Source organism: Macaca nemestrina, chromosome 7 (genome assembly GCF_043159975.1).
Source record: "Macaca nemestrina isolate mMacNem1 chromosome 7, mMacNem.hap1, whole genome shotgun sequence".
NCBI lineage: Eukaryota > Metazoa > Chordata > Mammalia > Primates > Cercopithecidae > Macaca > Macaca nemestrina.
In genome coordinates, this window is record NC_092131.1 from 24,941,921 (window position 1) to 24,967,522 (window position 25,602).

The 25,602-nt window shown below is 34.6% G+C and overlaps 1 long non-coding RNA gene across 2 annotated transcripts in view; it reads right to left on the reverse strand.

The window, feature by feature from the left end:
* Positions 1-426: 426 nt before the first annotated feature.
* LOC105467621 (uncharacterized) overlaps positions 427-25,602 on the reverse strand; it is a 126,256-nt gene continuing 101,080 nt past the window's right edge. Inside the window, exons 2-3 of one of the 2 annotated variants that reach the window (XR_011625668.1) lie at positions 5,401-5,653; positions 427-2,516 (exon numbers count right to left, since the gene is read on the reverse strand). This is a non-coding gene — a long non-coding RNA (uncharacterized lncRNA). Of the gene's footprint in view, positions 2,517-5,400; positions 5,654-19,623; positions 19,699-25,602 lie in introns of both variants that reach the window. The other variant, XR_979038.2, reaches the window with a different exon arrangement.

Sequence of the window (25,602 nt, forward strand, 5' to 3'; positions counted from 1 at the left end):
AGAGTGAACAGATTGAATTGAAAAGTAATCACAATAAGAGTCTGAATTAAGTGTTCATTTAATATTTAACATATGTATCATATATCTTCTAGGTGGTAAGGACACATACCAAAAGTATAACATGGACCCTGTCATCAAATGACATAATCTGAGCAATAGGGTGCAAAAACACAGAGAGTATCATAAACATTGATTTAATAATAGAATGATAAATTTAATGATGATTTATACATATGGTACAGTGAGATCATACTGGGTAAATGACACAGGACGAGACTTTTAAGATAAAAAGTGTGCTATTCTCATCAATGAACAGTGAAATGGTGCTTATGCTATGTCTCAAAATTTTGGAGTTAAGATGATAAGTTTACATTCATTATAAACAACAAACCTGTGTCTGCCAGAACAGGTTAGGACAAAAGTATATTCCAGCCTATAGGTTAATTCTTTTGAGAATTTCAAAGATAATTTTTGTCTTAGACACCAGCCAATATAGTGCTTTAATCATTTTTTGTATACACCACATTTTAAAATTTTATTTCATCAACTTACATTTTAGTTCTAGGGTACATGTGCAGGATATGCAGATTTGTTACACAGGTAAACGTGTGCCATGGTAGTTTGCTGCACAGATCATCCCATCGCCTAGGGATTAAGCTCAGCATCCATTTACTATTCTTCTTAATGCTTTTCCTCCCCTGCCCAACCCGCTGACAGGCCCCAGTGTGTGTTGTTCCCCCATCATGTGTCCATGGATTCTCATTTTTTAGCTCCCATTTATAAGTGAGGACATGCAATGTTTGGTTTTCTTTTCCTGCATTAGTTCGTTGAGGATAATGGCCTCCAACTTCATCCATATTCCTGCAAAGGACATGATTTCATTCCTTTTTATGGTTGTATAGTATTCCATGGCATATATGTACTACATTTTCTTTGTCCAGTCTATCATTGAAGGGCATTTGGGTTGATTCCATGTCTTTGCTATTGTGAATAGTGCTGCAGCAAACATACACAAACATGTATCTTTATAATGGAAGGATTTATATTTCTTTGGGTATATACCCAGTATTGGGATTGTTGGGTCTAATGGTATTTCTGGGTCTCGGTCTTTGAGGAACCACCACACTGTCTTCCACAATGATTGAATTAATTTACATTTCCACTACCAGTGTAAAAGGGTTCCCTTTCCTTTGCAACCTTGCCAGCATCTGCTGTTCCTTGATGTTTTAATAATCGCCATCCAGACTGGTGTGAGATGGTATCTCATTGTGGTTTTGTTTTGCATTTCTCTGATGATAGTGATGTTGAGCTTTTTATCATATGTTTGTTGGCCACATAAATGTCTTCTTTTGAGAAGTGTCTGTTCATGTCCTTTGCCCACTTTTTAATGGGGTTGTTTTTCTTTGTAAATTTGTTTCAGTTCCTTGTAGATTTGGGATATTAAACCTTTATCAGATGGATAGATTGCAAACATTTGCTCCCATTCTGTAGGTTTCCTGTTCACTCTGATGATAGTTTCTTTTGCTGTGCAGAAGCTCTTTAGTTTAATTAGATCCCATTTGTCAATTTTTGCTTTTGTTTCAATTGTTTCTGGTGTTTTCGTCATGAAATCTTTGCCTGTGCCTGTGCCCTGAATGGCATTGCTTTGATTTTTTTCCAGGCTTATAAGTTTGGGGTTTTTCAAACAGTCTTGAGTTAATTTTTGTATAAGGTGTTAGAGAAAGAGTCTAGTTTTAATTTTCTGCATATGGCTGGCCAGTTCTCCCAGCGCCATTTATTAACTAGAGAATCCTTTCCCCGTTGCTTGTTTTTGTCAGGCATGTTGAAGATCAGATGGATATACTGAAAACAATTGAGAGTTTTAGAAGGCATGGATACATTTATTCAACATTAGGAATATTTTTTTCAACACATAAATGCACTTTTTGTGGATGAATGTCGCAGCCAAAATATGTTTTCAAAATCGAAGAAAAAAATAGCAAAGGGAATTCTTCACAGCTGGATCTCCTTGTAGACACTATTAAGAATGGCAGTGGAGTATCTATGCTAAATTAAATACATATGGAAGTTACAAGACTGTAACTCACATTTGACAGTTTGGGAAGAGAAAAGCATAACTGGGATAGTTTATAAAATACTGTTTCTCTGAACATCTCACAGCACCTATGTGTGTGAAAATTGGTTTGGATGCATATTCTCTCTCTCTCTTTCTCTCATTCTCTCTCTCTTTCTCTGTAGTATCCATATTATACACACTATATATGGAACATAGAATTAATCCAGTTTGTACCACTTTATTTTCAATCATCTATTGTTGAAGGTAATTCTATGAAATAACTTTTGTTTGGAAAATATCATTTAAATATATATACACACATATACATATATAACTTGTCAATTTATCTCATTGTTGTCATCTTAAAGGCACAAAATTTCTTTCTTTCTTTTCTCCTCTTCCTGATGCTTCTTTCTCTTTCGCATCTCTGCTAATACCTCTCCTGATACAGATTCTTTTCCTATTAAAATAGAACAGAGTTTTTAATATTCAATGGTTTTAAAAAAGCCAAATTTAAGAAAAATCACCTGAACTTAGTCACAGAACAATATTCAGGTACTTTAAAATAACATGGTCATGTTGCTAACTACAAAATAAATTAAATCTAAAAAACAACAACAAAAACCTTCTTTTTTTTTTTTTGCCAAAATGAAGTGTATTTATCTATTCTCATGCTGCTAATAAAGACATATCTGAGACAGCATAATTTATAAAGAAAAAGATATTTAATGGACTCACAGCTCCACATGGCAGGGGAGCCCCAAAATAGCTTCAGTTTACTACCTTGTGAAAAAGTTTCTAAGCTGAGCCACAGGGCCTGGGAACTCAGATTTCAGGGATCTCAGGAGACAGGGTTAAGGGTTCCAGGGAAACCACAGTTGATTGAATAGAGTCTCCTGAATGCATGTTCTCCCAGAGCCTCTGCATGTAACCATATTTGGAAATAGGGGTTTTTGCATACAGAAGTAAGGTAAGAATTGAGATCACATTTTACTAGATTACTGTAGGTCCAGAGAAAGTTTCCTTATAAGAGATGGAAAGGAACACACAGAAATGCAGGGAAGAAGATGGCATAAAAACAAAGGCAGGAATTTTGTAATATTTATTCACCTGGATTTTCTGTAATTTTTATTTGTACCTTTATTATATCATCCATGTTTCTAATTTCATGATATAGCAACTTAAGTGTATAATAATAACTGTGCTCATTCATCATATTCTAATTCTAGCATATGTCAGTTCTGGATCAGTTTCAATTGATCTACAAGTCAAATAACACCAAAGATTGCCAGGCAGTGAGATAAGCAGCTAAGACGGAGGCATGGAACGGATTCCCCCTCACACTCTATAGAAGGAATCAACCCTACAGACACTTTGATTTTGAATTTCTGGATTCCAGGACTAGGAGAAAATAAATACCTGTTGTTTTAAGCCACCAAATTTATGGCAATTTTTGTCGTAGTCTTTGGAAACTAAGAGACCAAGGCAGCTAGAGTTCACAGGACAGAATACTGAAGATGAGAAAATTTCTAAAATCACCTGGAAATCTGCAGAGGATTCCACTTGAGTACTCAATAGAATTTTGAGCAGTACATGCATGTAAGAGAACAATTCATGGCATGGGAAGACCTTCTGAAAGGATAAGGAAGAACTATTCCCAGAGACACACAGGGCCAGGAATAGTGCCTGTCCCCATCAGCCAGACAAGAAAACTTCAGGATTGACAGGACCTTGGGTAGAGCGCTCAGAGCGTTTTGCTTATTTCCCAGAAGAGTGGGATGGGAAATAGTCCTCAATTAAACACAGCTCTGATTCTAGCTGTTTTTTAAAACAAGACTGAAAGGAACAGACTGTTTTAAAGAAACTGTGACTCAGGATATTGTAGCAATACCAATATATCCAGCACCCAACAAGATAAATTCAAAATTATCTGGCATTTATGAAAGATGCCAAGAAATGCAAAGAAGAAGAAAAATTTGATTCATAATGAGAAATATAAACCAACTAAAACTGACCCACAACTGACACATGTTAGAATTAGCAGACAAGGAATTAATACAGTTGTTATGATACACTTAAATTATTATATCATGAATATAGAAACGTGGATGATGCAACAAAGACACAAATAAAAATTGTAGAAAATCCAGGTGAATTAAAATTACAAAATATGAAATAGAAATACAATGGATGGGATTAAGAATTTATCATTGCAAAATCAGTATTAGTGAGCTTGAAGACATGATGAAAGCAGCAACTCAAACTAAAGTGCAAAGCAAAAATTCAGTAAAATTAGAAGGGCATTGGTTAGCAATGGGAATACTTCAAGTTACCTAATATACATGTAATTGTAGTCACCAGAGTAGAGAAAATGAGAGAGAATATATCTGAAAAAAAATTGGAAAACATGTTTGAACAATTATTTGAAAAGTAACTAACAGAAATTAGAGGAGAGAGAAGCTATGTAAAGAGAATCTGTAAGTGAAAGAGGAACGATCAAGGTCAACCACTACAATTTAAGGAAATTATTTGGATCCTAATACAATAAAAAACTTAACTGTATATTTTCTGATATTAAGAAATTGTTGTCCTAATGGTTTGGTGGTATTGTTAAAAAAGAATTTATTGTATGTAGTGTCATAAGATATGCAGAATAATTTTCAGATGAAATGGAATGATATGTCGTGTTTCTTTCAGAATAATATACACAAAGATAAATGGGTGGGACAATATATGAAATCAGATTTGTCCTAAGTTGATAATGTTTTCAGCTGGTAATAGATATATGGGAGTTTATTATATTGTCCTGTTTTTACATCTATTTTAAATTGTATGAAATTAATGTTGAAACAGAAAGGAGTCAGTAGTAAGTCATTGGACATTGTGCAGGAAGGAGGAGGAGGAGAGGCAAAGCGTGAATTAAGATCATGCTCTTTGAAGCCAAATGGCCTAGATTCAAGTATACTTAATCTTTTAACCTATCTAAAGCCAACATTAATAATATTATAAAATGAGAGTAATTTTAGATCCAACTGTGAAGTAATTGTGGAGTATATAATGTTTGTGATAAACATTTTAATTTCTGGTATACAATAAATTCCCAATAAATTTCAGTGTTTATTTGCCGAGTGACCTAATTACACAGATAAAAGAAGAACTATTTAAAAAGAAAGAAATTAGGATTTTTTCTAATAATTATCAGAGGCTTTGAACTATAGTGACTCCATTAAGAATGGAATAGATTTTAAATCCAAAAGAATCTGATTTTTCAATAAAGTATTATTCAGGAGTGAGCTCTAGTGGGAACCAAAGATCATTTCAAGGATAGGCTTAGTGGCTCATACCTGTAATCCCAGGACTTTGGGAGGCCAAGGTGGGAGAATTGCTTGAAGCCAAGACTTCAAGATTAGCCTGGGCCACATAGCAAGACCTGCCCCTATAAAACGAAAAATATTCCTGGGTGTGGTAACACATGCTTCTAGTCCCAGCTTCTTGGGAGGCCGATGCAGGAGGATCATTTGAGTCCAGGAGTTGATGAATATAATGAGATATGATCACCATTGCATTCTAGCCTGGGTGATGAGGTGAGACCACCACCTCCCAAAAAAAGATAATTTCAAGACTTTAAGTGGGAAAATGCATTATTGCAAAACAACATGTTGTACTATTTTTCATCAGCTAGATGCTAAGGTACAATTAACTTAATTATCAATCTTATAACACTAGTAAAGTAAATAACAACACATATAAAGATTATTTTTGAAAATTAATAGGCTAAATGCCTGACCCTTGCCAAGCACTGGATGAGCATAAGGCTCTACTATTAATATATTTCGAATTTACCTATGTATAAGTACTGAATCCAGTTCTTATACACACTATTTTTTAAATCCAATATTTAAAAATAATACAAGCATACTTCATTTTATTGCACTTTACTACACTTAGCATAGAATGCTTTTTAATTTTTTTTATTTTTAAATATTTTTGCAAATTGAAGGTGTATGGTAATCCTGCATCAAGCAAATCTCTTGGCATTATGTTGCTAAGACTCTATGCTCACTTCATGTCTCTGTGTCACATTTTGGTAATTCTCATAATATGTCCCACTTTTAAAATTATTATTCTATCTGTTATGGAGGCCTGTGATCTTTAGTGTTACTATTGTAATTTCTTGGGAGTACCAGAAACCATGCCCAAACAAGACAGAGAACTTAAGAAAGGCTGTGTGTTCTAACTGCTCCATGAACCAGCCTCCTCCTGTTTGTGTTCTCTTTCTCAAATCTCCCTTTTCCTTTAAATACAACAATATCGAAGTAAGGCCAATAATAACTATAATGGCCTCTAGGTGCTCAAGTAAACAATTCACATGTTAAATTCACGTTATTATTTTTTCTTTTCTTTTTCTTTTAATTATACTTTAACTTCTGGGGTACTTGTGCAGAATGTGCAGTTTTGTTACATACGTATACATGTGTCATGGTGGTTTGCTGCACCCATCAACCCGTTGCCTAAATCAGGTATTTCTCCTAATGTCATCCCTCCACTAGCCCCCAACCCCCTGACAGGCCTTGGTGTGTGATATTCCCTTCCTTGCGTCCATATGTTCTCATTGTTCAACTCTCACTTATGAGTGAGAACATGCGGTGTTTAGTTTTCTGTTCTTATGATAGTTTGCTGAGAATGATGGTTTCCAGCTTCATCCATGACCCTGCAAAGGACATAAACTCATCCTTTTTTATGGCCAGATAGTATTCCATATTGTATATGTGCCACATTTTCTTTATGCGGTCTATTATTGACAGAAATTTGGGTTGGTTCTAAGTCATTGCCATTGTGAATAGTGCCACAAAAAACATACATGTGCATGTGTCTTTATAGTAAAATGATTTATAATACTTTGGGTATATACCTAGTACTGGAATTCACTTTAAATGCAAAGAGAGAAATGATTAAGCTTAGTGAGGAAGGAACTGTTGAAAGCCAAAATAGGCCAGAAGTTAGGCCTCTTGTGCCAAACAGCCAATGTGAGAGTGCAAAGAAAAGTTTTTGAGGGAAATTAAAAGTGCTACTTTAGTGAGCACACAAATGCTAAGAAAGCAAAATAGTGTGATTGCTGATATGAGAATGTTCCACTGCTCTGTATAGAATATTTAACCAGATACAACATTCTCTGGGGCCAAAGCATAATCCATGGCAAGACCCTAACTCTCTTCAATTCTATGAAGGCTGAGAAGGGTGAGGAGGCTGCAGAAGAAATGTTTGAAGCCAGAAGAGGTTCATGGGATCACAGGGTTTAAGGAAAGAAGCAAAAAAGTGCAAGGTGAGGCGGCAAGTGCTAATGGAGAAATGCAGCAAGTTATCCAGAATATCTAGATAAGATATTTGATGAACGTGGCTACACTAAACAGATTTTCAATACAGACAAAATGGCACTCTGTTGGAAGAAGGGGCCATGTAGACCTGTCATAGCGAGAAAGGAGACATCAATGCCTGGCTTCAAAAACTTCAAAGGACTCGCTAACTGTCTTGTTAGGGGCTAATACAGCTGGTGACTTTAAATGGAAGCCAATGCTTATTTACCATTCCAAAAATCCTAGGGCCCTCAAGAATAATACTGTATCTATTCTCTCCGTGTTCTATTAATGGAAAAACAAAGCCTAGATGACTGATCATCCCTTTAAAACATGGTTTGTGAATATTTTAAGCTTATAATTGAGACCTACTACTCAAAAGCAAATATTTCTTTCAATAAACTACTACTCATTGACAATACACCCAGTAACCCAAGAGCTCTGATGGAGATGTACAGGGTATTACTGTGTTTACATGCTTTTCTAACACAACAGTTTAGCAACTCATGGATCAAGGACTAATTTTGACTTTTAAGTCTTAATATTTTAAAAATTTTGTAATACTGTAGCTGCCATAAATAGTGACGACTCTTCTGATCGATCTGAGCAAAGCAAATTGGAAAACTTCCAGAAAGAATGCACCATTCTAGATGCCATTAAGAACATTTTTGACTCACGGAAGGGGGCAAATATACCAACATTAGCAATAATTTGGAAGAAGGTGAGTCCAATGAGTCCAACCATGATGGATGACTTTGAGGGGTTCAAGACTTCAGTGAGTCAGTAACTGCAGATGTGGTGGAAATAACAAGAGAATTAGAATTATTAATAGAAGTGGGGTCTTAAAATGTGGCTGAATTGCTGCAATATCATGATAAAACCCGAACGAGTAAGGAATTTCTTCTTATGGATGAGCAAAGAAGGTCTTCTCTTGAGAAGAATATACTCCCAGTGAAGATGCTATGGACATCGTTGAAATGAAAACAAATGGTTTAGAATATTACATAAACTTAATTGATAAAGCAGTGGCAAAGTTGGAGAGGATTGACTCCAGTTTTGAAATAAGTTCTACCATGAGGTAAATGCTATCAAACAGCATTGCATGCTATAGAGAAATTTTTCATGAAAAGAGGAGTCAATCAACGTGGCAAACTTCATTGTTGTCTTATTTTAAGAAACTGCCAAAGCCACCTGAACTGTCAGTAACTACCACCCTATCAGTAAGCAGCCACCAATATCAAGGCAAGACCCTCCACCAGCAAAAAACAACAACTTGCTGAAGGCGGAGATGATGGCTGACATTTTTAGCAATAAAGTCTTTTAAAATTATGTACATTTTAGATATAATGCTATTGCATACTTACTAGACTACAGTATCCTGTGAACCTGAATATTTTAGGCAATTGGAAACCAAAAACATTGTGTGACTCGATTTATTTTGACATCCACTTAATTTCAGTGGTCTGGAAGGAAATGTGCTATGTCTCTGAGGTATGCCCGTAATAATCTTCCTGAAAATGCTTATCCCCTTAATTATAAGAGCATCAGATAATTCATGCTACTGCTATTCTCACATATGTTAACAGAGACTTAGAATTTATACACTTCATAAGTAATCTCTCATAAGTGAGAACATCAAATGTGACTATATATTATTACTACCTCTAATAGCTATTTCTGACATTTTAATTTCCATAGTGGTTGAAGACTTTTTTTTATTGGTTAGAAACAATATAAATAAAGTCAGTAGCCTAAAATTAGATATTAAGATAGCACTTAACTTGATAAAAAGTCAATGCATGGATGTTAAGATTCCATCAGTGTGCACTAAATATGCCACTGGTGGGTTTGGATTATTTGCCTTCAGTTACAGCAACCAGGAAAGGATGAGATGAAATAGAGGCTTCATGCAATTCTACTTTTGGATACCTATTGAATTACTACCACGTCTGTTGGTGTTTTCCTTTATTGTTAAGCATATGGACGAGAACTCAGAGCCTCTTCATTCATGAATAAATCAGTGTCCACTTTTGTTCCTTTTAACCTTGTAGCTTCATGTGAAAAACAGGAGGGACCTGGAACACCTGTTTCAGATAGGCCATGCCTTCATTTCCTGAGTAATTCAGGGGTAAATTTTATTCAAAATTTTGTGACTTTATCTTGAGAGAAGTGAAATTATTTGCTTAACAGGTTCTTTCACTTCAACTTTCTGTAAGTGTCATCTCATTTCTGTAAAATCAACACTTTTCCTGAAATCAAAACCTTGACTCAAAGCCCTGACATGCCACTCAGTCTATGAGTGAACAGCAAATTTCCTGACATAAATACAGTAACGACAGAAACAACAAAGGTTCATGAACAGAAACGCTAGTACTACAGGTTTCATGCCCCTTACTTACAACTGGTATGATAGAGACCAAAAAGTTACAGGGACTGATCCTGCTGGTATTCATTAACTTTTGTCTTGTTTCTGATTATGTGGTGTAGACAAAAGACATTTCTGATCGTCATCTCCAAGACCTAATGATTTGATGACCTGTGGGGCCATTCAAATTCACTGGCTTTGGGTTGCAAGTGAGTTCTTTCTCACTGCTAACTTTGCCTAGCAATTTCTGGGTTAAGGAGCCTGGCAGGGAAGAGTGCTAAATCAAGGAAAAAGACAGTCACAGAACTTAGCCCATGAGGAACACACCTCTACTGGCTTTGCAGTCTATCTATCTATCTATCTATCTATCTATCTATCTATCTATCTATCTATCAACAGCACACCTTAGCTGCTGACTCTTAAACAATTTGGGGCATATATTTTTCTCCATACATGTTGAGTATGTGTGTAAATAGATGATTGATAGATAGATAGATAGATAGATAGATAGATAGATATAGACAGATAGATAGATAAGAGACATAGGCATAGTCATGTTTACTGCATCTCAAATGGTATTTATACTTTCACTTATGAATGAAGACTTCAAGATAATGGAGCTCTTAATTGAAGTACAACACATACAGAAAAATGTACACATTAGGAATTATCTAGTTATGAAATTAGCTATATATGTGTGTATATATATACACACTCTGGAATATATATGTGTATATATATGTTATATATCTGTGTATATATCTGTATATATACACACGTATACATATATTTATGTATATACATATTTGTGTGTGTATGTGTGTGTATATATATATGGGAGGAGAGAGAGAGAGAGAGAGAGAGAGAGCACCATTATCCAGCAGTATTACGCAGTACTATTCTTGAAGAACTAGAATAGTATTAATTCCAGAAACTTCTGTCATGCTCTGACCTAATGATTATTCTCTCCCTGCACCCTTAATATAATAACCCTGAACCTGATGTCAGATATTACATATTAGTTTTGCCAGTTTTTCAAGGTTATGTGAATGAAATTAAAAAGTACATAGTTTTTATTCAAATTCTCACACAATATGTTTTTCATTCAATATTATACGCGCAAGGCTTATTTATGTCACTGCATGTAACATAATTTTTTTTTCATTTTCATTGCTATACAGCACTGTAACATAGAATGCTTTATATAACCCTTCCTTAGTGAAAGTGGGTGTATACTAACTTTGCTCCTTATCACATAGAATAAGTTTTACAACAATTTCAAAATAAGCTTCACAATTCTCATCAAAGAAAGGGGAAAAAAAAAAAGCTGACACAGTTTAAAAATGTTGTGCTCACATGAAATCTATAAAATGATTTGGGGAGGACTAGCATCTTTCAATATTGGGTTCCCAATGTGAGAACTTGGAATGTCTTTCAATTTACTTAGGACTCTTACCAATATATATATATATTTTTTGGTAACGGTTTATAAATATCTGTATGGAGGTGTTGCCATTTTCTTTTTAATTTTTACTAAGAAATTCTACTCTTTAATTTTTTCATTTTGATGATTTAAAAATATTATTATTTTACTAATATCTACTTTTATTGCTAATATTTTATTCCTTTATTTGTGGAATACACACAACATGCTGTTTTTTATCCATCACTCATTTTAGTTTGCTACATTTGTGTGTAAATATATTCAGAACTTTATTTATTTTTATTTTAGTTTTCACAGGTTATATTTTTGCTAAGATTGTTCTTTTTGTTCTAAATTTTCAAACAAACATGTAAAATATGCTCATTTACATCTGTATAGAATTTTATTGTTAAATATAAGTAGAGAAAATCACACAAAATAAATATACAGGTTATGAATTATTAATTCCTTTTTATTTTGATCACTAACTCTTGCTAAGTATCTCTGATACCTCTACAAGCCACTCCTAAACAAAACTATTCCTGTCCTGAGTATTACTTCTCCTGGGCTTTGTGACAATCATGCTCATATATGTCCTATCGTTTTATCTTCTGAGTATCCTAAACATTATGGTTACTGTTGTATGCTTCAATTTACTATATATATATATATATATATATATATATATTTTTTTTTTTTTTTTTTTTTTTTTTTTTGACACGGAGTCTCGCTCTGTCGCCCAGGCTGGAGTGCAGTGGCCGGATCTCAGCTCACTGCAAGCTCCGCCTCCCGGGTTTACGCCATTCTCCTGCCTCAGCCTCCCGAGTAGCTGGGACTACAGGCGCCTGCCACCACGTCCGGCTAATTTTTTTTTATGTGTTTAGTAGAGACAGGGTTTCACCGTGTCAGCCAGGATGGTCTCGATCTCGGACCTCGTGATCCGCCCGTCTCAGCCTCCAAAAGTGCTGGAATTACAGGCTTGAGCCACTGCGCCCGGCCGCTTCAATTTATATTTTGTAAATCATGTGTACTTCGTCTTACATGGGTTATGTACTTAAGATAAAACTGCAACATTTTATCTTTTGATGTACCATAGATTATTTCTCCCCTTTCTGAAGTCTTCTAAGTTTATTGTCTGTTAAATACAATAATTTAATAGTTGGTATATTAAACCTAATTAAGAGAAAATGTATAGAAATAATCAGTTACTTAGTCTTATTGGAGGAAGAATAAGAGAGTCAAATAATAGATTTATCAAACTACTTTTCATCAACTCAGAATCTTCAGGATGTTTTAATATTATAACATTCTCTAAGATCTTTGTTACATAAGGCTATTCTAAATCATTTAAAAAATCTCAAGTGGAAATTTTGTGAACCATAAATAAAATGTGAAGCTGGTTGAGAAAAAGATAAGGGAATGTTAGGAAGGCAAAGATGATTATCACAATCTCCCTAGGGATCATTCTTGAAGGCTAAATTTCAGGAAAGAGCCTATGAAATTATTTTAATGAAAGTAAGTGTGAGAGAGGTATTCCAAATCTTCCAGAAATACTTTCTGGTAAATAAAATGAATAAAAGTAAAGAAAGAAAGCCTTTTATTTCTCTATTTTGATTAGAAATTGTCCCTCTATTGTTTCTACTATCTCCATAATATTTGAATTACTGATGGAAGTTTTGATTAGGTTTTCTTAATTACCTGTATTAGAAATAAATGTTCATCATACCACCAAAGAAAAGCTTTCACTTACAAACACTCCAAATATATTAATACTTTATTCAACAAACATTTTTAAGGATTGACTTTATCAAAGGTGATTTGAAGAATAAAGTCTGAGCACAGGTCCTTTAGAAATTTGTAGGGTACAATTGTTAGAAATATAAAGCATGTGATAACAACTGTAATTGATCATGAAATGTCAAATTCCTCAAGAATAAATAAAATGGCACAATTCCAATGAAATGTTAAATGACTCAGAGGGGATATCAAATTATATTTTTTATATTAAGTAGCCTACATATGTAGAGAATATATTAAAACATGAGTAAAAATTTGCCAAATTAGCTTGTATAAATTCTAATATTCTATAAAATTTAGATTGGTCATGTGAACATTTCACAGTTTAGCAAATCTACTCTCTACTAACTTTGAGAACTTTAGATATATACATTTTGTACATTACTATCCCAGATTTATTGATACAGTCTTCAATGGCAATAATCATTTATAAAACAACACAGAAACAATTTATTTCCCCATTCTACTACTGCTTTTTTAAAAAATGCTTTAGTACGATAGATAATACTGAAAAAATTCTGTGCATGGTTCCTGGTATATATGTCTGCAAGTCTTGACAGTCTTATGGGGTGAAAATGTTATTTCATTGCTGTTTCAATTTGCATGTTGAGTATTAATGATATTGAAATGTGTATGTTTGTGTATATGTGGGTGTTTGTGCCCTTTTAATTTTCCTTTCAGATATATGGTTTATTTGTCACTTTGTATTGTTTCTCTTTGTCTTATCATTTTGTAGGAGTATATTATAAAAATAATGCATTTTTGTGTATATGAGTTGACAATTTATTTTCCTAATCTGCAACATCAATCTTCCCTTTGCTTATGTTAACGTTTCTCATTTCTATGTTTTCAACACTGATGTGGTAATATTTATAAACTTGTTTTTATTTTTTCTTTTTTCATCTGGCATAAAAAACTAATACCTACAAGTAGACCATGAAAATAGTTCTTGTTTTCCAATAAAAGAATAAAATTTTCATATCAGATTTATGTCTTTTACACATCTGGAAATGATTTTTATTTCTGTTGATAACAGAATATTTTTTGGCTGTTTCTATGTTTATTTGTCATATGGATAAACAGTTGTCTCATCACCATGTTGAATAGGCTTTTATTTCCCTATTGATTTAAAATTTCACATTTGTTGTATTTCAAGTTTTTAGAGGATGGAGTCTGCTGTTTCTGGAGTTTCATTTTGACTCATTTGTTCATTTGTCTAACTTTATTCCCACACAGCAATGCATTAAATAATGGGATGTTAAAATAGTTCTTAAATTTTGTATTAACAGTAATAACTTATATTACCGAGAATATACCATATCAGTTCTCTGGTATTTGTTGGAAATTATTAGATGATATAATACTTGATTAAAGTTTGTAGGGATTTGAAAGTGTAGTTGAGTAAAATATATATGTTTCATAATTTCATGCTATTGGAGTCTAAAGTGTCTATGGTTAAGCTTCCTAATTATCTTTCTCAAATATTCTATAGCTTTTATTATTTTTTTCTGTGTGTCATTTTGATGACTAAGACATGTAAATAAAATGTATTATTTTTTCTTGATAGTTTTGGGAAAAAATTTGTCTTTTTATTTAAGATTATTTAAATAGATAATAAGTATTCAGGGTTTTGTATTTGTCTAATGGATTGATCTTTTCAATATCACATCACAATCATCTTTTGGCAAATAATACTTCTGTATTAAAGCCAATTTATTTCTTATATAACCATCACTATCACTTGCCCAGTTATCTATTACTTATGTTTACTTAGGTTCTATCTCTTTATCGTTATATTTCTTAGTTCTCTGTCCTTTGACTTATTTGTTTAACAATACAAACTGATAGCATTTTATTTTGGATTTGCAAGTTTACTCAGCTTGCTTTGATTGTGAAAATTGTGCATTATTGTTTCTTTCATTTTTGTTGTGCTAATTACAGTACTTAAATGTTTTGTATTATCTATAGATATTACAAGATACTTTGTAATATCTATATTATTTTTGGACTATTTCATTAAGTTAATAATAATGAAAACTATCAAAGTTATTAACCATCTCGAGACAATTTTAGAACCTTAGAATGTCTTAACTTTGAACATTTCCTTCTTCTTATTTTTGTATTTTCCTTTCCTTTGTTTTAACCCACCAGGTTAGTAATTACTATAATTATTTATTTACTTATTACTTATTTATTTATTTTGAGACAGAGTCTTGCTCTGTCTCCCAGGCTAGAGTGCAGTGTCACGATCTCAGCTCACTGCAACCTCTGCCTCCCTGATTCAATCAATTCTCCTGCCTCAGCCTCCCAAATAGCTGGGATTACAGGTGGATGCCACCATGCCCTGCTATTTTTTGTATCTTTAGTAGAGATGGGGTTTCACCATGTTGTCCAGGCTGGTCTCAAACTCCTGACATGGTGATCCGCCCACCTTGACCTCCCCAAGTGCTGGAATTATAGGTGTGAGCCACCGCACCCAGCCACCATTTTTATTTTGAACACTCACCAAGTATTCACATATAAGCATGTATTGACTCTTTTTTCTGTTTGTCATTCTTTCTTAACTTCAGTGTTCTCATCCCCAAGGTACTTCTTTAACACATTCAAGAAATACCTGATGATGGTAAATTACTGCAGCTGATTTGCTCTTTGAAAACGTGTACTATTTACTCATTTTCGAATCATAGTTCACTTAGATTTAGAATTATATATTGGCAGTTGTTTTGTTAACTCTTTGAAGATATTAAGCTGCTTTCCAAGTTTTACTCTGTATAAGAATAGCTATTATTTCTTTATATAAACTTCTAAATTTTTTATAAACTTATTTTGGTATTTGGTTCTTTGGCCTGGTTTGGAGGTAATTTGCAGTGCTATTTCAACAAATCTAGGTGTGTTGGTTTTAGAATGTGTCGGCAAACTTTTGACACTTTTTCCCTGAAAGTGGGACAGATTTAGTGTTTCAATTCTTTATTAGTCCATTCTCGCATTGCTATAAAGTACTGAGACTGGGTAATTTATAAAGAAAAGAAGTTTAATTGACTCACAGTTCTTCAGGCTGTATAGGAGGCATGGCCAGGGAGGTCTCGGGAAACCTAAAATCATGGCAGAAGGTGAAGGGAAAGTAAGCACATCTTCACATGGTGGCAGGAGAAAGAGTGAAAGGGGCAGTGCAACACACTTTTAAACAATCAGATCTTATGAGAACTTTATCACAAGACAGCACTAAGGGGATGGTACCAAACTATTAGAAACCACTCCCATGATTTAGGCCCCACCGCCAACACTCAGAATCACCATTCAACATGAGATTTGGGTGGGGACACAGAAAAACCATATCAAATTCCAACTACTAGAGTGTGGTAAAACTGATTATATGGGACTTCTAAGGTTAGAAGATAGAAATGATACAGCTTCCATCTCTCTGCCTCTCTCTGTCTCTCTCTGTCTCTCTCTCTCTCTCTCTCTCTCTCTCTCTGTTGTATCATCTCTTTCAGGGGGAATCAGTCTTTATCTCATGAGGACATTTCTGCAATGTCATGGAAGCATTTCTGGGAGAAGTCCTGGGTGGCAAAATTTGCCAGCCATGTGATCAAGATATCTTGGAGTGGACCTCCAGTCCCACGTAAGGATTCGCATGACTGTGGCCTTGGCCAATGACATCTTGACTGCAACCCTTTGAAAGATCTTGAGCCAGAACCCACCCATCAATTTCTGACCTACACAAACTGTGTGAAAATAAGTAATTGTTTCAAGCTGTTTAATTTTGGAATAATCTTGGGTAATGTATTAGGTAACAATGAATAATTAACATACTAAGTATGCTTTAGGCATATTTTTACCTTTCTGGGAATTTATTATAATCCTGGGAATGAAAAATTTATTTTCTTCATTAAGTCTACAATGTTCTCATTAATTATCATTTCAATTTTACTTCTCCTGTATTCTTTCTGATCATTCCTCTTGTAACTCTAAGAAATAAACTCTGACTCATCAGGACCTGGCTGTTCATATTGCTTAATGTTTTTTTAAAGTGTGTCATCTCTTCATCTCATGTTTCATTCAGTAGAATTTCCTCAGTATAATCCTTAAAGACACTCATCTCTTCTTCAGGTTAATCATTTTCAATTTTATTTTTAGTTATTTTAAACATTAGAAAGTCATGATGTTTTTGTTTATCAAAGTTCTATTTGCTTCTTTAAATGTTCAACTGGCTTTATTTTGATAATATTATGTTATTTGTTTAAATTTGTACTGACTTTCATGACTTAAGGAAAGTTAAACATCATATAGTCTCCATACTACTGTTGTTGCATCATGTGATGTTCCCTTCATTCTTTGTTGTATCTCCTGACTGCCATTTATGCTGCATCATTCCCTCAGTTGTCAAGTTAATTCAGACTCAGTTCATATCCAGTGGAACATTACCAATGTGTCAATAATAGACGACATAAATCTCAAACTAGTCTTATCTTTGTCTCTACTAAGAATTCCAAGTTTTACCCTTGGTGAGGAACCATTTAAAAATATTTCAATATTTAAAGTTTTTGGTTTGGTGTTCCTAGACTATGTAGGCAGTATAAATTCAAATATCAATCTCAAGAGACTCATGGTAATAAATTCCCAGGAGGATTTTATTTTCTATTCAGAGCTCAGTCTGAAAAACATAAAAAGTACTGTGTTGAGTGGCATTTTGAGAGTTGCGGCTTGATGCAGGGTCAGCTCTAATAGTCTACAAAAGCTCAGTTAGGTGTTGCTTTCTATCTTGTCCTCTAAACAGGCCTCTAAACCCAAATCCTTACTGAGATTGTATCTATTCTCCTTCTCCCATAGATCTCAGGGAAACCCAGGCATATTTTAAATGCAGTGCTCACTTTCCTAAACCTATATTTTTATGGGAAATCCTTTCTTACAGACATGGTTTGGTTCTAGTGTCCTCACCCAAATGTCATGCCAAATTGTTATTCCCAGTGTTGGCAGAGGGACATGGTTGGAAGTGATTGGATCACAGAGGCAGACATCCCCCTCTCTGTTTTCATCATTGTGAGTTCTCACGAGATCTGATTTTATAAAAGTATGTGGCACTTCCTCCTTCTCTCTGTCTCTTGACACCAGTGAAGACATGCTTGCTTTTCCTCCTTTCTTCCACCATGATTGTAAGTTTCCTGAGGCCTCCATGGCCATGCCTCCTGTACAACCTGTGAAACTGTGAGTCAATCATACCTCTTTTCTTTATAAATTACCCAGTCTCAGGTAGTTCTTTATAGTAGTGTGAGAACAAACTAATACCCCTACCAATTCAGGATGACCAGTGAAGAAGAAAGAAACAAAGAGAAAGTAAGTAGAACTGTTTATGGAAAGAAAAAAAAGAGACAAGGATATGGGATTAATTTGGATGACAGAATCAGAGGAGTATCTTGGAAATAAATATTTCTTCAAATAATCAAAGGCTAAAACGTAGATATTCCTTACTAGAGGCCTTTGGACCAACAAAAAGGCCCAATTTAGACAAATTTAAACTTAGAAACATAAGACTTTTTGAACAGCCACTACTGTCCCAAAATAAAATGAGATTCCTCAGGAGTTACTTATCCAAGCAGTACTGTGTTATCAACAGAATTTGTTCAAGGATAGCAGGGGAAGTAATTGGAGACTTTTAATTCTGTGCTATTTTTCACTCCTCCTATCTTCTCATCTATTCTGTCACAATATGTTTTGGACTTTTCAACTTCATTTGAGTTAGTAATGTCTATCTTTAAAAAAAGTTTAAAAAACTTATGCTCATTCAATTATGTCTACAAAGTTCTGTGTAAAGACAAATGAGTCACAGGTGCTTTTGTCTGTAAAATATTTCTGTAGATCAGAATTTTTTATTACTCTTTGTATTTGTTTTCAATCATTCATTTATTTATTCAACAAATATTCTTTGAGCTTACACTGTAATGCCAAACCCTATATAGATCCTGAGACAATAGACTAGCTCCCTGCCTCATAGAACTTTATACTCTAGAGAATTTTCAAAAATAATTTTATATATTTTCTAATATAAAAAAAGAATATGTTAGAAAATTCATTATGAAATGCAGACACATTACAAAATGCAAATGATATGGTGATTATTCTTGCTATCATCAATATTTTGAATAACTGTATGTAGAGTACATGTCAAATTTATCCTTTAAACTCTATGTGTTCTTAAAGTCAAAATTGTGATATGGACTTTAGATAGCATTAGTGAATTCAATTATATGAAATATGCATTTACAAATAATATTAGCTGACACTTTCTTAATGGGATTTTATATCACTGCAACCTCTTTGGAGGGCATTTTGGCAATGACTTTCAAAATGTAAATTGCATCTATCTCTTTACTTCCATTTCTGAAGACTTAACTAAAAATATGTACTCATATACGTGAATATAGCAATGTATTTGGCCATTTACTACAGCATTGTTGGTAATGGAAAAAAAATAAAAGTAGCTGTTTTTCAATTGAAAAACTATGAAGTATATAACATGTAGTATACGTAAATAATACCATGTAGTCACATAGATACACTTCAAAATAGTGTGCTTATGAAAACCTTTTCAGTATAGAGTTGTAGACACATATCCTTTTGTTGTACTTACCCATGTTCTTACCTCTCCCTACTTATTTGCTACTCCCACTCCCTTTCCTCAGATTTAAGCTGTAGGGCGTTCTGTCTTCATAGTCCCAGAGAAGGGGAAACACAAAAAATTAAAAGGTTGATTTCAATGCCAAAATCTATGGCCTCTTTCCCAAGAGCAAGGAGAATAACAAGAGATACAAATTACTTGGAGTTAGACTCTATTACTCCCCTCCCCTAATCCACTAATCATGAGTTAGAGAACAACAAAACCCTGAGATATCCAGGGTTAACCAAGTTGAGAGAATGCCTGACTCTCATTTCCCAGGCGAAGCCTGACAAAACGACAAAGTCTCATTCTCTCCATCCCACCAACACATATGCTCAAGTAGGGTCACCAAAGAGTAGCATAAAGAAGTTACATGATACATCTGAGCACGTGTTTCTGAAGCAAACCTCTATGAGTTTCCAGCAAAGTCTGGGATCAATGGAATAATTTCTGGTGAGTTCAAGGATAGCATAGAAGAGGAAAACACCTTAGACAGCATGAGTGAGCATTGGCCACACCAGAGTGGGGTGGGGCAACAAACAAATGCTTCCTGTGTCCTTGGGAGGTACACACAGCCAGACTCAAACAGGCCTGACAAACAGCAATGGGAGATGGCCTAGCAAGGTGTGGGATGATCTGTCTCAGATGGTGGAAATTCAGATTATAGTGCATATAGGCTGAAGGAAGCCCAAAGGCCACTCCCTCCCCACACTTCAGGGTAAATACTGCCTATACTGCTAGCTGAGATGTCAGTTTAGAGGCAAAGTGGGGAATCACTAAGTTTATCAACACTTCCTTTGTGCTACAAGGCAAAATGGATGCTCTAAAATAAGACGTAAGTGCAAAGGTAAACAAATAAAGCTACATCTCTTGAAAATCTGAATTTGTGGAATGAGAATTTTAGGGAATATATTTTCATAAGTGTTAAAAGGAAAGTAAAACATGAGTGTGTACTGCTTGCTTCCATATATGTGTGTCCATGTATTCAGGTAACATTTCCAGAAACAGAAGAAAATATTAATAGTGATTGACAAATTTGTTTAAAAAATAATGGTGACTAAATACGTTTAAGGCATTTAGAATATAGATTATTGGAGAACCATATTACATATGGTTAAAGGGTTCCCCAATTCAATTATATTTATATTATATATATATAACATAGTATACACACACATACATATACACACATATGTATACACACATACATATGTGTGTATATATAATTATAGTGTGTGTATATATACATATATATATGTGTGTGTGTGTATATATATATATATTCAGTAGCAACTTTGTCTTTTCTAACTTGCCCTAGCCAGAGTTCTGGCAATCAACTGAGGAGAAAAACACAACTCACTTTCTTCTTTGAAATGTGACATTTTCTGGATTTCTTCTCTACAGGGTAGCTGCCATTGCTTCTATCTTCAGAAAATGTCCTGAATTTAGGTCAATAGATCCTGACCTGACTGAGCTATGTTCAAACAGCTCCATAAATGAAAAATGGATTGCTTTGTAAATTTTTTTTCTAAGAGCATCATTAGTAATTGGCAATTAACCTTGGAAAGTTCTCCAGTATTTAACTTTCCTTCCAAGCTCTCTGCTTTGTAAAAAGTTTGGGATTAATTACAATGGAAGGGACATATGTTGCTAGGTGAGTAATTAAGAAAGGCTGGTTGAAGATAGTAAGACAATGTGTCAAACAACCATTCCCAGGATTTTGATTCCCATCTTATATTCTGGCTATTTTTCCACTGGAGGGTTAACTCATACAAAGTTTTGAATACTTAGAGAAGGGAAATCTAAATTCCTGGTACAGCATTTCTATATTTCCAGTTTTTCTGCCCAAACTGCAACACTCATCTTCCCTTTTCTTTTCATTGTCCACATTTCTTCTGTGCTTAGGCCTATTTGCTATACTCTTGGAAAATTACTTAAAAAAAAAAAGTCTTATCCTTTGATAATGACTGACAGCTTAAAAAAAATCTTAAAGGTCCAGTGTTTCTTTCCATTCCCACAGCAAACTCTGAGGTAGTCAAGACAAAGCTTTTCCTGTACCAAGATGAGGAAATGTACCCTTTTCCATGATTGAGCAGACTCTCAGTGCTAGTTCAGGTCAAAAATCCAAGTCCTAGATTAGATTTGCATCTTTCCATTGCACTAAACAACCTCATTTGTGGCACTTGAAGTTAGAAAGCCTGGTGAGCCCCACATCTCCTGATTCCCCAGGACCGGTATTTTCACTGTGAAAATGAAGCATGGCAAACCCCATTAGTTCAGCTTGGGCTAATATGTTCTAAAAATGAATGCTGCCTGTGGCTAACTCTGGAAACATTCCAAGGACATTTGGACTTATGATCAGTGTATTTTACAATCCCTGTACCTATGAGAATGATGGCAGGGGTCGGTTCTAGCAGGATAAACTTTATTCTCTCAGCCCTTCTGATTGCCTAGTTTTCCTCAAGAAAGCATGGTACACATTTATTCTAAAAATCGATGTAGTCACCCAGGCCCTCTAGGTCACTAAATATTTTTCAGGTATTTAAAACCAGAGACATCACATATAAAATATACCAATTATTTAAAAAACACACTAAAATCCATCTTACAAATAAAATCTATGAGCACCTTAAATTAAATAGCTTGTTCAATGTAATAAAATAAAGGGCAGCTTATCAGTATAAAAAGTTAACAGAGTTTCCAAAATGACTAACCTTTTGTTCAAGGCATAGTTTATCTTTTGGGGGAAAGTAGCTACCTATTAAACAGTAAAATTAAATAATCAACTTTAGTGAATTTCTAACTAAAACTGCTAACAACAGCTATGAGAGGAATAAATCACTTATAAAATGTGTCAGGCACATATACCATGTCATACTACACTATATGCTAAAAATACAATGATGAGCATGATGTCTTCTCTCATGATGCTTCTACAAAACACAAAATAGTCTCCATGATTTTGTCTTTTCCAGAATGTCATATAGTTGGAAACATATTGTATGTAGCCTTTTCAGATTGATGTTTTTATTTAGTAATATGCACTGAAGGTCTCCTCACGTCTTTGAATGGCTTAAGAGCTTATTTCTTTTGAGTGCTGAATAATATTCCATTGTGTAGTTATAACATTGTTTACTTACACACTTATTTACTGAAGAATATCTTGGTTACTTCCAAGTCTTGGCAATTATGAATAAAGTGGCTGTAAACTCGATATGAAGGCCTTTGCGTGTATGTGTTTTCTACTTGTTTGGGTAAATACCAAGGACCATGATTGCTGGATGATATGGTAAGACTACGTTTCGTTTTGAAAGAAATTGCTAGGCCAGGCGCTGTGACTCATGCCTGTAATCCCAGCACTTTGGCAAGCCGAGGTGGGCAGATCACCTGAGGTCAGGAGTTTGAGACCAGCCTGGCCAACATGGTGAAACCCTGTCTCTATTAAAAATACAAAAATTAGCCAGGCATGGTGGTGGGCACCTGTAATCCCAGCTACTCAGGAGGCCGAGGCCAGAGAATTGCTTGAACCTGGGAGGTGGTGGTTGCAGTTAGCTGAGATCAGGCCACTCCAGCCTGGGTGACAGAGCACTCCAGCTTCCAGCCTCCAGCCTGGGTGACAGAGTGAGGCTCCACCTCAAAAAAAAAAAAAAAAAAAAGAAATTGCTAAACTGTTTTACAAAATATGATACCATTTTGCACTCTCACCAGTAAAGAATGGTCATTCCTCTCACTCCACATTCTGACCAGTATTTGGCAGTGCTGTTAGTGTTTGAAATTTTATCCTTCTAATAAGTAATGAGTGATATCTCATTGTTGCTTTAATTTGCACTTCCGTAATTAAATGTGATGTTGAGCATCTTTTCATACACATATGTGCTATTTGTGTATCTTCTTTGATGAGTTTTCTGTTCATATCTTTTACTTATTTTTAACTGGGTGTTCACTTTCTTGTTGAGTTTTAAGACAACGGTATTATTGAGTTTTCATATACTTTGAATAACCATCCCTTATCAGATCTGTATTTTGGAAACATATTCTTAACATTTGTGGTTTGTCTTTTCATTATTTTGACAATGTCATTCTCAAAGCAAAAGTTTTTAATTGTAAAGACTTCCAGACTACCAGTTATTTATTCCATGGACCACGACCTGTTTTTGTACCTAAAAGGTAATCTCCAAATCCAAGATCTGGACTTTCTAGATCTTTCTATGTTATCTTCTAGAAGTCTATAGTTTTAAGTTTTCAGTGAATGATCTTTTTTGTGGTTTTTTTTTTTTTTGTAAAGAACGTAAGATCTGTGTCTAGATTTTTTTTTTTTTTTTTTTTTTTTGCATCTGGATGTCCACTTGTTCCAACACAATTTTTTTGAAATTCCAAGGACATTTGGCCTTGTCATCATTTTTTCTCCATTGTATTCTCTTTGCCCCTTTGTCAAGATCGGTTGACTATTTTTGTGGGGGTCTATTTCTGGGCTCTCTACTATGTTCCATTGATTCATTTTTCTATTATTTTGCCAATACCACACTGGCTTGATTACTGGAACTTCATAGTAAGTCTTGAAATAAGGTTGTGCCAGTGCTTTGACTTGTTTTCTTTCAATATTGGGTTGTCTATTCCAGATCTTTTGTCTCTGCATATAAACTTTAGAATCAGTTCATCAATATTCACAAAATAACTTGGTGGGATTTTGATTAGGATCCCATCAAATCTAAATCAATGTTTTTTTGAATAGAGAATTGCCAAATGCCAATGGCTGCTATGAGCTGTTTCTATCTTTGTGAAAATTTAAACAAGTTCATTTCCCAGTATGGAATAGCAAGTTTTCACGGGCGACAGTGAAACACTGTGTTGCTTCCTTGGATGTAATTTCACAGTTCTTAAATTCTTTAACTCTTCAAGAGTCCTATTACTGTTGAGTAAAAATGTGGACAGTCAAAACCTTAATACTCACACTCCTTTTCTTTGAACCTAACAACAAGCCTCTGATAACAGACCACCAGGTATTGACTACTTAATGGTGTCATTGAGTTTTACTCACATTACCTTCAATCCCCATAAAGGCTCTGCAAGGCAGACACTATTACTCCAATGCTGAGTACCTGAGGCTGATTTATACCAGTAATTTTTTCAACACTTAAATGCCCAACTGTCAATGGCATGGTCAGGATGTCCACATGGGTCTCTCTACCTCCTTCCTATGACTTTACATCACACTACATTGTATCTGACCAGACAGAGCACCAAAAGAGTAAAAACTATACCTTGACACAGAAAAATTGAAATATTTCCCCACAAACAAAACCCCAGCTATATCTGTAAAATCCTCAGGATTATCTGGAAAGAACCTATCAGGCAAAATTGTTATTTTAAAAATGGAACCTTTTCCACATTGATAGCAGTGTGGTTCAGGTAATAGAACAATCGGTTCAATAATCTTTCATTGCTACATTCTTCATTTAGTATATTACTTTGTATTAAGATATTGTTTGCAAATGCTTTCAGAAAGTGTTTGCTGTTTCTGTCCTCCTTGAATCAATGATGACTTTGCTTGGAATATTAAGAATTCCACCAACTAATCTCTGGCAAATATTTACTGAGTTAGGTCAGTGTTCCTTAATAAGCACTGGTCTCATCTATGTGCGGAGGTATAAGGATAATATAACATCATGATTAAATCTTCCATAGATACAAATGATTTATAATTATGAAAAGCTATAATTATAGTGAGCTCACTGCACATTTGAAAACTCATGGAGAGAGACTCTAAGGGTTGCTTGAGAAGCAGCCCCTGTACTACTGCTGTTTGCTAATTGGGCTTGTGGAAAGTTCAGAGCAATGATTAGGCATGCCAGGATTCATCTGCCAAGTAATAATTGCAAAACCCAGCAGGGAGCAGAAAGGAATTCACCGCCCAAAATAGCAAACAGACCCTAAGCTGGGAGAGAATGACTA